Genomic DNA, 15,517 nt, shown 5'->3' with positions numbered 1-15,517 from the left:
AGGATATCTAAATTGATGGTACGCAATACATGCCTAGCAAATCGGTCGTTTAAAATCCATTACAAAGTTTGCTTGAAATATAAGATAAAAATACAGATTGAAGTGTTCACTTCAGCAGTACATATACTAAAATTAGAACGATACAGAGAAGATTAGCATGACCCCTATATAAGGAGAACATACAAATTCATGAAACATTTCATTTTTTTTTCCCACAGATGTATACTTATCTTCTGAACATTAAATATATGGCATTCTGCATGTCAATCATACTCAACAAAGGGATTTGAAAATATAGAGTATGTAGCATAAAGGCTAGAAATTTAGTTTCAATAAGTCTGGGGTGGGGAGCCTTGGAAACTATTTTTAAAGCGTTCCTTGGTTGATTCTAATAATAATCAAGTTTTGGAATCACTAAGTGACAGCTTATACAAATTTATAAGCTGACAGTTGAATTATAAGTAGAACAGCAATAGAGAGTATCAAGAACAGGTAAGAGAACTCTAGTGCGTAAAGAACTGTCCAGTGATAGAAAGATCAGCATGGCATGGAAATAAGCTGAGAAGTCTTTTCTCATCTTCTTGGTCTAGAAGAAGTTCTTAGGCACAGATTACTACAGTCAAAAGAAGACATTTCTGATGAGATGCATGGCGCATGAAAAAGCACAGAGGTAGAATTAATTCAAAATCGTGCCTTAAGATGAGAATTGGATAGACTTATTTGCAGTGAAGAAAAAAAAAAAAACAGAAGGGAGGAAAACAAGTTCAAGTGAATAAAAGAGTTACAGGAGAGCCTGGGCTATGGAGCTGAAGAGCTATTTTCTGTAGATTGGGCTATTATACAATGATGAAAACAGCCTGAAGAAGACTATCCTTAGCAACTGACATTATTAACTGATAATATGCTTTCTTTCCTGATAGGAAGTATTTCAAGAAATAAGGCTAGGGACAAAAATTGGAAGATTTCTGGAATTCTTGCTAAGAGCTGAAGAAGGCAGAGGTTGAAAAGGTTGAGTCTTTTCAACCTCTGCCTACTTCCAACAGCCCAGAAACATAAAAACTTAATTACAGCGAGTTTCTTTTTCCTCATCCCATCTATTTTCTAGTAGAGGGCCTAAGACGCTGGGTTATAATGTAGCACAAAAGATGAATAATTAGTCTTACACAGTTGAGGATATTCAGTTTTCAAAAAAATTGACCTTTAGTGTTTGAGGTATAATGCTTCAAATATTCATAGCTTACCCAGTGTCATGTTGCTTTTAAAAACAAAGTATATTGTGATATTAACTATTGCATTGTGTTAAAATTGCAAAGCACATTTAGATTGTTGTGGCTTCGTATGTGACTAGGATCTGCAGTTTGATATCTAGACCTTCATCTCTCCCTGGCCCTCTGAGAAATTACAGAAGATACAGCATCAATCCAGGCTAAAAATTTTATGGGAAGTTATTGATGGCTAAGTTGTTGCAGAGTTAGCCATTTAGATTATTTTAAAGAGAGGACCCATAAATTATCTAGATGCATTTTTTGACTTTATGTGTTCCAGCTTCACATTTGGTATTTATCCTGCACAGAAATATCCTACATTTGGAATTAATGCTATTCCAGGACCTAGTCTGACCTAGTTTGAGTGTTGTCATCACTTCTGCCCAAATTTGCCAAGATCAAAGAAAAAGCAAACAATGAAATTTAACTCAGAGATCAGAAACAAGGACAGGATGATCATTTATTTGCCTGCTAGCTTATAGGCAGTGACAACAAAGAGGCCTTAAGAAACTGGGAGTAGATTTTTACCTTGCATGATTTCAGGTTGCAAGAGGTCCCTCCCATAAGGAAATCACCAGTAATAGTCCTTGAGTCCTGTAATTCTACAGTAGGAGTTCCATCGCATTGGTTTGAAGTGTTTATCCTTGTTGGAACACAAAATTTAAGACAATAAGCAATTTTCTTTCTTGAAAGATTTACTCACAGGTAAATCTGTAAAGACATTGGGCACCTGAAGAGAGAAAAAAGTTTTTCATCAAAAATTTGAAAGATGTTTTAAGCTCCTAAAACAAACCTCTAAACTTCGTTGCATTAGAAGTGGAGCTTATTTGCAGTTACCTTTAGTAACCAGAGTAAAGGATAGCACTTCCTCTGGCTAGAAAAGAGTATTATGTTTATACGGACAGTTTCTGTCATCCCATAAAGAAAGAAGTTTTTTGTCCTATTTTGATGATTTTGTGCTATCTGGTCATTATTTTACTAGAAATATCTATGACATATAAAATTGAATTAGGTGATTTTGAAAGAGTGTGATGGGAAAATACATATATTTTTTAAAATCTCACTCTGAGTGTATAACTTTAATGAAAATATCTCCTCATATTTTTAAACTGACAAAAATATTTCCATTTCCATAGTTTTAAAGTTAGCAAACTGAGTATACTATAAGTTATTGATGCTCTGGCCACATGGGAACTATACTTAATAGTACACAAAAACACATGTCATCTTTTAACAAGATAAGTATGAATTAAATGAGTTTTAAATTGAGATTTTCAAAAACATATTTCTTATATAATAAGGGTGTCCTCTGATTTAAAAAATAGTAATAAAAGTTAACAGTGTGTGATCTAGTATTATGTACTATCTGAAGTATTTCCCAGGGCGTTGACATTCTAAAACACCTATTGTAGCCTGTGTAAAGTTTTAAAAGAAGGAAAAAAATGGAGAATCAATAAGGAGACTTTACTTGGAAAATATATACACAGATTTCAAGCACACAAGCCATGCACTGTTTTAGGATTTCTATAATTTGTTTATAGTTAACTTGTTTTCACCTTAGGAGTCTTTCCCTTAATTTTCTTTAATGAGTATGTTTATTTTATATTAAACTATTTATAATAAAATTTAAAACTTACTTGAACTATTTGACATTATAAAAAACATTTATTCATGATTCCATGGAAATCCCCATCTTTCAAATCAATAGTGAATGATGTTGTAGTAATGTATCTGGTAGAAACTTCATATTTTAATAAGGTTGAAAAAAATCAATATAATAAAAAACTTGTTATGTTCTGGGTAGTAATGAGTGAATGGGTGAATTATATGAGTGAAAAATATTATGTAATGAGTGAATAATATTATATAATGAGTGAATATGTTAATTATATAATGAGTGAACGAAAGCATTATGTTTGCTTCATATTTTAGTTATCAAGGGAGATATTATCTTAGGTCACCTTCCCCAAAATCTGATCCTGAGACAGGAAAAAAAGAACCAGTGAGTTATTAAGAAAGTGCCTCCAGAAGACACCAAAAAACAAAAGAGTGGGGGAAAGCAGGGCATGGAAGGGAAGAAGCCAGGCAAGGGGGCAACTGATTTTGGACAAAGCCTTGACTTCAGCCTGATCTGGCAGGAAGATACATAGCGTCGATTACACTTCAGAATTTGTCCCACTTTTAGGAAAGGAAGCTAAACTTTCATACTCCAGCACCAGGGAGTCGCTGGTGATGGACAACACCCAAGGCAGAGGTAAACCCCTAGGAACTTGTCAAGGAGCCCAAGACAAACCTCTGAAAAAGTTCACAGATGCAAACTTAGAAGCAAAGCACGAAGAAGCTGGGGGTGGGTGCAAAGAACTAGTGAAAGTATGGAAGGTATCCAGGAAGAGCCTTGGCTGTGTCTGCTACAGGTGTCATGGGGAAGGTGGCTTATTTTTTTTAATTTAATTTATTTATTTTTTATACAGCATGTTCTTATTAGTTTTCTGTTTTATACATATTAGTATATATATGTCAGTCCCAATCTCCCAATTCACACTACCACCCCTACCCCTGCTTTCAACCCTTGGTGTCCATACGTTTGTTATCTACATCTGTGTCTATTTCTGCCTTGCAAACCAGTTCATCTGTACCATTTTTCTAGATTCCACATATATGTGTTAATATACGATATTTGTTTTTCTCTTTCTGACTTACTTCACTCTGTATGACATTCTCTAGGTCCATCCACGTCTCTACAAATGAACCAATTTTGTTCCTTTCTATGACTGAGTAATATTCCATTGTATATATGTACCACATCTTCTTTATCCATTCATCTGTTGATGGGCATTTAGGTTGCTTCCATGACCTGGCTATTGTAAATAGAGCTGCAGTGAACGTTGGGGTGCATGCATCTTTTTGAATTATGGTTTTCTGGGTATATGCCCAGTAGTGGGATTGCTGGGTCATATGGTAGTTCTATTTTTAGTTTTTCAAGTAACCTCCATGCTGTTCCCCATAGTGGCTGTATCAATATACATTCCCACCAACACTGCAAGAGGGTTCTCTTTTCTCCACACCTTCTCCAGCATTTGCTGTTTGTAGATTTTCTGATGATGCCCTTTCTAACCAGTGTGAGGTGATACCTCATTGTAGTTTTGATTTGCATTTCTCTAATAATTACTGATGTCCAGCAGCTTTTCATGTGCCTCTTGGCCATCTGTATGTCTTCTTTGGAGAAATGTCTATTTAGGTCTTCTGCCCATTTTTTTTTTTTTTAAACATCTTTATTGGAGTATAATTGCTTTACAATGGTGTGTTAGTTTCTGCTTTATAACAAAGTGAATCAGTTATACATATACATATGTTCCCATATCTCTTCCCTCTTGCATCTCCCTCCCTCCCACCCTCCCTATCCCACCCCTCTAGGTGGTCACAAAGCACCGAGCTGATGTCCCTGTGCTATGCGGCTGCTTCCCACTAGCTATCTATTTTACATTTGGTAGTGTATATATGTCCATGCCACTCTCTCACTTTGTCCCAGCTTACCCTTCCCCCTCCCCATATCCTCAAGTGCATTCTCTAGTAGGTCTGTGTCTTTATTCCCGTCTTGCCACTAGGTTCTTCATGACCTTTTTTTTTTTTTCCTTAGATTCCATATATATGTGTTAGCATACTGTATTTGTTTTTCTCTTTCTGACTTACTTCACTCTGTATGACAGACTCAAACTCCATCCACCTCATTACAAATACCTCCATTTCATTTCTTTTTATGGCTGAGTAATATTCCGTTGTATATATGTGCCACATCTTCTTTATCCATTCATTCGATGATGGACACTTAGGTTGCTTCCATGTCCTGGCTATTGTAAATAGAGCTGCAATGAACATTTTGGCACATGACTCATTTTTTGATTGGGTTGTTTGTTTTTTTAATATTGAGCTGCATGAGCTGTTTATGTATTTTGGAGATTAATCCTTTGTCTGTTGATTCGTTTGCAAACATTTTCTCCCATTCTGAGGGTTGTTTTTTGTCTTGTTTATGGTTTCCTTTGCTGTGCAAAAGCTTTCAAGTTTCATTAGGTCCCATTTATTTACTTTTGTTTTTATTTCCATTACTCTAGGAGGTGGGTCAAAAAAGATCTTGCTGTGATTTATGTCAAAGAGTGTTCTTCCTATGTTTTCCTCTTAGAGTTTTATAGTGTCCAGTCTTACATTTAGGTCTTTAATCCATTTTGAGTTTATTTTTGTGTATGGTGTTAAGGAGTGTTCTATTTTCATTCTTTTACATGTAGCTGTCCAGTTTTCTCAGCACCACTTATTGAAGACGCTATCTTTTCTCCATTGTATACCCTTGCCTCTTTTTCATAGATTAGTTGAACATAGGTTTGTGGCTTTATCTCTGGGCTTTCTATCCTGTTCCACTGATCTATATTTCTGTTTTGTGCCAGTACCATACTGTCTTGATTACTGTAGCTTTGCAGTATAGTCTGAAGTCAGGGAGCCTGATTCCTCCAGCTCCATTTTTTTCCCTCAAGATTGCTTTGGCTATTCAGGGTCTTTTGTGTCTCCATACAGATTGTAAAATTTTTTGTTCTAGTTCTGTAAAAAATGCCATTGGTAATTTGATCGGGATTGCATTGAATCTGTAGATAGCTTTGGGTAGTATAGTCATTTTCACAATATTGATTCTTCCAATCCAAGAACATGGTATACCTCTCTATCTGTTTGTGTCATCTTTGATTTCTTTCATCAGTGTCTTATAGTTTTCTGAGTACAGGTTTTTACCTCCTCAGGTAGGTTTATTCCTAGGTATTTTATTCATTTTGTTGCAATGATGAATGGGATTGTTTCCTTAATTTCTCTTTCTGATCTTTCATTGTTAGTGTATATGAATACAAGAGATTTCTGTGTGTTAATTTTGTACCTTGTAACTTTACCAAATTCATTGATTAGCTCTAGAAGTTTTCTGGTGGCATCTTTAAGATTCTCTATGTATAGTACCATGTCATCTGCAAACAGTGACAGTTTTACTTCTTCTTTTCCAATTTGTATTCTTTTTTTTCTTTTTCTTCTCTGATTGCTGTGGCTAGGACTTCCAAAACTATGTTGAATAATAGTGGCAAGAGTGGACATCCTTGTCTTGTTCCTGATCTTAGTGAACATGCTTTCAGTTTTTCACCATTGAGAATGATGTTTGCTCTGGGTTTGTCCTATATGGCCTTTATTATGTTGAGGTAAGTTCCCTCCATGCCCACTTTCTGGAGAGTTTTTATCATAAATGGTGTTGAATTTTGTCAAAAGCTTTTTCTGCATCTATTGAGATGATCATATGGTTTTTATCCTTCAATTTGTTAATATGGTGTATCACATTGATTGATTTGCATATATTGAAGAATCCTTGCATCCCTGGGATAAATCTCACTTGATCATGGTGTATGATCCCTTTAATGTGTTTTTGGGTTGTGTTTGCTAGTATTTTGTGGAGGATTTTTGCATCTATATTCATCAGTGATATTGGTCTGTAATTTTCTTTTTTTGTAGTATCTTTGTCTGGTTTGGTATCAGGGTGATGGTGGCCTCATAGAATGAGTTTGGGAGTGTTCCTTCCTCTGCAATTTTTTGGAAGAGTTTGAGAAGGATCAGAGTTAACTCTTCCCTAAATGTTTGATAGAATTCACCTGTGAAGCCATCTGGTCCTGGACTTTTGTTTGTTGGAAGATTTTTAATCACAGTTTCAATTTCATTACTTGTGATTGGTCTGTTCATATTTTCTGTTTCTTCCTGGTTCAGTCTTGGAAGGTTATATACCTTTCTAAGAATTTGCCCATTTCTTCCAGGTTGTCCATTTTATTGGCAAAGTGTTGCTTGTAGTAGTCTCTTATGATGCTTTGTATTTCTGCAGTGTCCCTTGTAACTTCTCCTTTTTCATTTCTAATTTTACTGATTTGAGTCCTCTCCCTCTTTTTCTTGATGAGTCTGGTTAAAGGTTTATCAATTTTGTTTATCTTCTCAAAGAACCAGCTTTTAGTTTTATTGATCTTTGCTATTGTTTTCTTTGTTTCTATTTCATTTATTTCTGCTCTGATCTTTATGGTTTCTTTCTTTCTACTAACTTTACGTTTTGTTTGTTCTTCTTTAGTTCCTTTAGGTGCAAGGTTAGATTGCTTATTTGAGATTTTTCTTGTTTCTTGAGGTATTGGATTGCTATAAACCTCTCTCTTAGAACTGCTTTTGCTGCATCCCATAGGTTTTGGGTCATCGTGTTTTCATTGTCATTTGTCTCTAGATATTTTTTGTTTTCCTCTTTGATTTCTTCAGTGATTTCTTGGTTATTTAGTAATACATTGTTTAGCCTCCATTTTTTTGTGTTTTTTATGGTTTTTCCCTGTAATTTATTTCTAATCTCATAGCATGATCAGAAAAGATGCTTGATATGAATGTTCTTAAATTTACCAAGGCTTGACTTGTGACCCAAGACATGATCTATCCTGGAGAATGTTCTGTGTGCACTTGAAAAGAAAGTGTAATCTGCTGTTTTTGGATGGAATGTCCTATAAATATCAATTAAATCTATCTGGTCTACTGTGTCATTTAAAGCTTGTGTTTCCTTATTAATTTTCTGTCTGGACGATCTGTCCATTGGTGTAAGTGAGGTGTTAAAGTCCCCCACTGTTATTATGTTACTGTCGATTTTCCCTTTTATAACTGTTAGCATTTGCCTTATGTATTGAGGTGCTCCTGTGTTGGGTGCATATATATTTATAATTGTTATATCTTCTTGAATTGATCCCTTGATCATTATGTAGTGTCTTTCCTTGTCTCTTGTAATAGTCTTTATTTTAAAGTCTATTTTATCTGATATGAGTATTGCTACTCCAGCTTTCTTTTGATTTTCATTTGCATGGAAAATCTTTTTCCATCCCCTTACTTTCAGTCTGTATGTGTCCCTAGGTCTGAAGTGGGTCTCTTGTAGACAGCATATATATGGGTCTTGTTTTTGTATCCATTCAGCAAGCCTGTGTGTTTTGGTTGGAGCATTTAATCCATTCACATTTAAGGTAATTATCGAGATGTATGTTCCTATTACCATTTTCTTAATTGTTTTGGGTTTGTTTTTGTAGGTTATTTTCTTCTCTTGTGTTTCCCACTTAGAGAAGTTCCTTTAGCATTTGTTGTAGAGCTGGTCTTGTGGTGCTGAATTCTCTTAGCTCTTGCTTGTCTGTAAAGCTTTTGATTTCTCCATTGAATCTGAATTAGATCCTTGCCAGGTGGAGTAATCTTGGTTGTAGGTTATTCCCTTTCATCACTTTAAATATATTGTGCCACTCCCTTCTGGCTTGTAGAGTTTCTGCTGAGAAATCAGCTGTTAACCTTATGAGAGTTCCCTTGGATGTTATTTGTCATTTTTCCCTTGTTGCTTTTAATAATTTTTCTTAGTCTTTAATTTTTGTTAATTTGATTACTATGTGTCTCGGCGTGTTTTTCCTTGGTTTATCCTGCCTGGGACTCTCTGCACTTCCTGGAGTTGGGTGGCTATTTCCTTTCCTGTGTTAGGGAAGTTTTCGACTTTAATCTCTTCAAATATTTTCTCAGGTCCTTTCTCTCTCTTCTCCTTCTGGGACCCCTATAATGTGAATGTTGGTGCATCTAATGTTGTCTCAGAGGTCTCTAAGACTGTCTTCATTTCTTTTCATTCTTTTTTCTTTATTCTGTTCTGCAGCAGTGAATTCCACCATTCTGTGTTCCAGGTCACTTTTCCGTTCTTCTGCCTCAGTTATTCTGCTATTGATTCCTTCTAGTATATTTTTCATTTCAGATATTGTTTTGTTCATCTGTTTGTTTGTTCTTTAATTCTTCTAGGTGTTTCTTCTTTAATTCTTGTAGGTCTTTGTTAAACATTTCTTGCATCTTCTCCATCTTTGCCTCCATTCTTTTTCCAAGGTTCTGGATCATCTTCACTATCATTATTCTGAATTCTTTTTCAGGAAGGTTGCCTATCTCCACTTCATTTAGTTGTTTTTCTGGGGTTTTACCTTGTTCACTCATCTGGTATATAGTCCTCTGCCTTTTCATTTTGTCTATTTTTCTGTGAATGTGGTTTTCGTTCCACAGGCTGTAGGATTGTAGTTCTTCTTGCTTCTGCTCTCTGCCCTCTGGTGGATGAGTCTATCTAAGAGGCTTGTGCAAGTTTCCTGATGGGAGGGACTGGTGGTGGGTAGAGCTGAGTGTTGCTCTGCTGGGCAGAGCTCAGTAAAACTTTAATCTGCTTGTCTGCTGATAGGTGGGGCTGAGTTCCCTCCTGTTGGTTGTTTGGCCTGAGGTGACCCAGCCCTGGTGACTACAGGCTCTTTGGTGGGGCTAGTGGTGGACTCCAGGAGGGCTCATGGCAAGGAGTACTTCCCAGAACTTCTGCTGCCAGTGTCCTGGTCCCTGTGGTGAGCCACAGCTGCCCCCTGCCTCTGCAGGAGACCCTCCAACACTAGCAGGTAGATCTGGTTCAGTCTCCTATGGGGTCACTGCTCCTTCCCCCGGGTCCTGATGTACACACTACTTTGTGTGTGCCCTCCAGGAGTGGAGTCTCTGTTTCCCCCAGTCCCATCAAAGTCCTGCAATCAAATCTTGCTAGCCTTCGAAGTCTGATTCTCTGGGAATTCCTCCACCCGTTGCCAGACCCCCAGGTTGGGAAACCTGACGTGGGTCTCAGAACCTTCACTCCAGTGGGTGGACTTCTGTGGTATAAGTGCTCTCCAGTCTGTGAGTCACCCACCCAGCAGTTATGGGATTTGATGTTATTGTGATTGCGCCCCTCCTACCGTCTCATTGAGGCTTCTCCTTTGTCTTTGGATGCGGGGTATCTTTTTTGGTGAGTTCCAGTGTCTTCCTGTCGATGACTGTTCAGCAGTTAGTTGTGATTCCCGTGCTCTCACAGAGGGAGTCAAGAATTATTTTATTTGGCAGACCTTCTGAGGACTCAAGCCCAGGAGGCAGCCTCTCCGATAGCTCTGAAGGACTGCCCTCGAAGGTGAAGTTTAAGAGTCTCCTAAGAGAATAAAGATGATCAAATGTTTAAATTAGGGATAGGAAGAGAGTATAAGCAGAGGAACAATGTTAGTGAAGGCAAAGGGGTGGAGAATCCAGAGAACTTTGGGAATAGCAATAATCCAGCTTTGCTAAAACATATAACAAACATAGTAAGAATGCACTTTACAGAGGAAGATTGTCTTTATTTAAATTGTCACAAAATTGTTTATTTCATGCAACCATACTCAAGAGGATAGAAATAGTTTTTTTAATATGACTCCTATTAACATCTACCAGTTAATAATTAAGCAAGTATGATTTCATCTCATTTTATGCTTATTTATTGAATGTATATAAATGTGCACTTACTATTTTATGCATTAGGGATAAATTATGGCTTACCTTAAGAAATCAGAGACAGGCAATAAATTAGGCTTGTAAAAAATAGCAGCTCCAAAATATACCAAGGGCTACAATATGTAGCTATGTGAACCCCGATGGGTTCAATTCTCCCTAGGGAATTAAAGGACATACTGATGTTTTGAATGAATAGGTTAGAATTTTAATAATTGGGAAGTTCCTTGCTAAAATTTTCCAATAAATGAAGAAATCCACCATGCCTCAAAATACACTTTATTTTCAGGCTCCACGTGGTAACTGAATACCGTAGTAGGTAAAGGAGGAGTCTGTGGGGTATCCTACAACTTCCAGCCAAAAGACACAGAAGGACAAATATTACATGATCTCACTTATACCAGGAATCCAAAATAGTCAGCCTTAGAGAGAGAGGGTTCATGATGGCAGCATAGAAAGATCCTGAACCCACCTTCTCCCATGGACACAACAGATCTATAACTACATATGGAATAATTTCCTTGGGAAGGGACCTGAAAACTGGATGAACAGAGTCCCCACAACAGAGGGTAAAGGAAAGCATCAAGATGGCTAGGAGTGATAGACAGATGGTCTCACCAAGGAAAAAAAACACACCCCAGTGATCCACAATCAGGAGGGACCACAAATATACGGATCTTTTCCCTGAGGAGTGAGGGATTCAAGCTCCATGCCAGGCACCCCAACCCCTAGACTCTACACAGGAGAAACACATGGCTTTGAAAACCAATGGGGACTATGTCCAGGAACACCATAAAACTGCAGAGAATGGAAAAACCCTCTTTTTTTCCAGTCCTTAGTGCTCAAGATTTCTGTTGATATATTCTTTTTTATTTTTATTAATTTTTATTGGAGTATAGTTGCTTTACAATGTTGTGTTAGTTTCTGCTGTGCAGCCAAGTGAATCGGTTATACATATACATATATCCCCTCTTTTTTAGATTTCCTTCCCATTTAGGTCACCACAGAGCACTGAGTAGAGTTCCCTGTGCTATGCAGTGGGTTCTCATTAGTTATCTATTTTATACATAGTGGTGTATATATATATGTCAATCCCAATCTCCCAATTCATCCCACCTACCCCTTCCCCCTTGATAACCATAATTCGTTCTCTAGATCTGTGTCTCTATTTCTGCTTTGCAAATAAGTTCATCAGTACCATTTTTCTAGATTCCACATGTAAGTGATGTTATACGATATTTGGAAAACCCCGCTTTTAAAAGGGCTCGTGTGCAGACACACTCCACCCAAAAACCAGTGCAAAAACACCAGATTAAAAAGCACATGGAGGGCTTCCCTGGTGGCGCAGTGGTTGAGAATCTGCCTGCCAATGCAGGGGACACGGGTTCGAGGCCCGGTCTGGGAAGATCCCACGTGCCGCGGAGCAACTGGGCCCGTGAGCCACAACTACTGAGCCTGCGCGTCTGGAGCCTGTGCTCCGCAACAAGAGAGGCCGCGATAGTGAGAGGCCCGCGCACCGCGATGAAGAGTGGCCCCCGCTCTCCGCAACTAGAGAAAGCCCTCGCACAGAAATGAAGACCCAACATAGCGAAAAATAAATAAATTAATTAATTAAAAAAAAAAAAAAAAGCACATGGACCAGAGGTGAAGGATAACCACTTGCTAACCTTGAAGCATCCGCCATAGAGGCAGGAACCAGTTGGGATGCTCACCAGGCACTGAAACTGGTGGGAGCCATTTCTACGATCTCAGGCTACCTTGCAAATACTGGCACTGGCGGGTACCTTTTTGAAATTCTCCCTGTCACCTATCAGTGTCAGTGGTCATACCCCACTGAGAGTCCCACCTACCCTTGAGACTCGGCAAAGCCTCGCTGCCAGCTCAGTGATAGTCCCACCCACCAGCACCCGGCAGCTGGCCCAGGGGTCAGCCCTGCCCACCAGCACCCTGTGGCAGATGCAACCCCACTGCAACATGAAGGCGCATTCAGCCCACGTAGGGAACATCCCTTGAGAACCTGGTGCTCTGGTGGCCAGAGGGGATTGCATTTCTGAGCCCCACCAGACATCTCCTAAATAAAACCACTCCTTCAAGACTGAGAAAGATAGCTGATATACCTAGTATGTAGAAAAGAACACAAAGAATTAAGCAAAATTCAATGACAGAGGAATATGTTCCAGTCAAAAGAACAAAACAAAACTTTATAAAAAGAACCTTATAAACCAAAGAGAGGTGAGCAATCTACTTGATAAAGAGTTTCATGTAATGGTTATAAAGATGCTCACTCTGCTTTTTTACTGGATGAGTAGCAGTTAATTGGACAGGGGAGGGGCGACTGACATTGAAAGGGGTCCAGCTCCACGAAGGAGAAGCATTTAGGACAGTTAACCTAATCAAGTCCATCTTGCCTGGCTGGGGATTAGGTCAGGCCCCAGCCTAAAACATAGGGTTAATTCAACCAGCAGTTTTAATGGGTCTGTAATTTTGAGAAAATGTTAACATTTCCTTTAAAATACTTCATGTCTTTCCTGCTACTTCAGAATGAAAATACATGTGTTGATAAACTTAAAATAATTGGTAAAGATGAGAGATAAGTGTAAGCTTAGTCCCTAATACAATTTTGTTTCACAAAGTCTTACTAAAATTGCATTTCTTTTGTACTCTGTTATGACACTTATCAATGTTCAAACAAAAACTATCAGTTTGAAGTGTGTATCTCTATTTTTGGACTTTCATCTTAATATCCCATTCTATTTTCATTTTCCTTAGGGCAAATCTCTCCACCTGTTTGGAGACCTGAACAAATCACCTTTTCCCAGTTTGCTAACTCTTCCTAAGTCTCTCCTCTTTTTCATCCAAAAGATGACCTTTCAGTTTAAAAGCAAAGTGTGACATCTATATTCCTAATAATACTTTTTCCATTCGCTAGGTTGCTGTGGAAGACACAGGTTACATTTATTTGGGATCATCTTTCTCTGAACATCAAAACCATTTCTTTTCAAATTCCTTTAACCTCATTATCGTTTTGGTCTTAACTCATACTTATTATCTATGTCAGTAGTTCTACCTTGAACCAGATTTATCAATTTTTAATTTTAAAGTAATATTTGATAATTTTAATGATGTTATTTTAGCTCAGTATATTTGAATATATTTATTTCTCTTATCTTCTTTTCCATTGTATTCCTTTTTATAAATAAACATGCACTTGAGTAATTGTTATATTGATACTTGTTGGTGATGAAGTTTTAAGTTTAAATTTCTGTCTAATTTATCTAGTAAATTATTTTTAAAAACTTAAGCTCTTCCTCTGAGTCAAATTTTATGGTCATTTTTTCTTGATATGTAGATTTTTTTTGTATTTCCATTTTTTTGCATCTTTATCCTCAAACAAACAGCAATCTTGCCAGACTCACTTGCTAAAAGGCTTGTAGATTTCCCTTGGTTTTGTTCACTTGATATACACATAGGTGGGTTGAATACTTTTCCAAGACCTATACCTATAGGTCTATTTGTGGTCATTAGCACTTATCTCAATTCCCAGTGCTTTCCTCCCACAATCTTTCATCTAGGGCGGTGTTTTTCAAACTGAGGATTCCAACCTCTTAACAGATCTTGAAATCAATTTAGGAAATCCCAGCTAGCAATGTCAGTGTGCATTGCACGTAACTGTTGAAATATTGCTCAGCTATCACTTTTTTCAGTTGTATGTACATACACGTATATGTATGTTAACTGCATTTCTTACTGCAGTCACAGTTAAAATTGTTTGAAGAGCACTGATCTTGGCTGAATCTGCTGTGCTAAACAGTCCCACTGCTTGTTTCTGTAATCCTGTGAAATATTGGAGCATAACGAAACTCAAATCCACCTTCAGATGCAGGCATTTTGTTACACATCAGGATGTCATCAAACTTCCTTCGATACCCAGATACATTTCCCCTTTCCCCTATCCCCAGCCCCTTCTGGCCCTGGCTTCTACAAAGGCTGCTATCAAATGCAATAATGGAGTTGCTGTCTTCCTCCGATAGACAACATACACAGTTTAGGTATAACTTCAATTTAACACAACCCTGAGGCTCTAAACAATGGAGCAGGAAATGAGGCGAAAATAAAGTGTCTGTCAGCCATCTTTCATGTAGGTGGAGCTGCTATATCTGTTTGGAAACCTCTCACCACCAGCCGTGCATTCAGTGGAAGGAGATACGATTTGCTTTGTCTTTTATTTAGCTATTATTTTCAAACTTGTCGGTTTCAATCAAGATGTTTTACAGAGTTTTGATCTGCATTTCTCTAATAATTAGTGATGTTGAGCACCTTTTCATGTGCCTCTTGGCCATCTGTATGTCTTCTTTGGAAAAATATCTATTTAGGTCTCCCGCCCATTTTTTGATTGGGTTGTTTGTTTTTTTAATATTGAGCTGCATGAGCTGTTTGTATATTTTGGAGATTAATCCCTTGTCATTGCTTCATTTGCAGATATTTTCTCCCATTCTGAAGGTTGTCTTTTCATCTCATTTATGGTTTTCTTTGCTGTGCAAAAGCTTTTAAGTTTAATTAGGTTCCATTTGTTTATTTTTGGTTTTCTTTTCATTATTCTAGCAAATGGGTCAAAAAAGATCTTGCTGTGATTTATGTCAAAGAGTGTTGATGTATCACCTCACACTGGTCAGAGGGGCCACCATCAAAAAATCTACAAACAATAAATGTTGGAGAGGGTGTGGATGAAAGGGAACCTTCTTGCACTGTTGGTGGGAGCGTAAGTTGGTACAGCCACTATGGAGAACAGTATGGAGGTTCCTTAAAAAACTAACAATAGAGCTACCATATGACCCAGCAATCCCACTATTGGTCATATACCCAGAAAACCATAATTCAAAAAGACACAC

General features: G+C 37.7%; 1 non-coding gene across 1 annotated transcript; it reads left to right on the top strand.

The window, feature by feature from the left end:
- The first annotated feature begins 102 nt into the window (after positions 1-102).
- Positions 103-209, top strand: LOC118902984. Its single transcript, XR_005021693.1, has one exon. It is a non-coding gene; the product is annotated as a U6 spliceosomal RNA (small nuclear RNA).
- The last annotated feature ends 15,308 nt before the right edge of the window (positions 210-15,517 follow it).

The sequence above is a fragment of the Balaenoptera musculus genome, chromosome 10, assembly GCF_009873245.2.
Source record: "Balaenoptera musculus isolate JJ_BM4_2016_0621 chromosome 10, mBalMus1.pri.v3, whole genome shotgun sequence".
Taxonomy (NCBI): Eukaryota; Metazoa; Chordata; class Mammalia; order Artiodactyla; family Balaenopteridae; genus Balaenoptera; species Balaenoptera musculus.
Note: the sequence above shows the minus strand (reverse complement) of the source record. Positions and strands in the feature narration are given on the sequence as shown.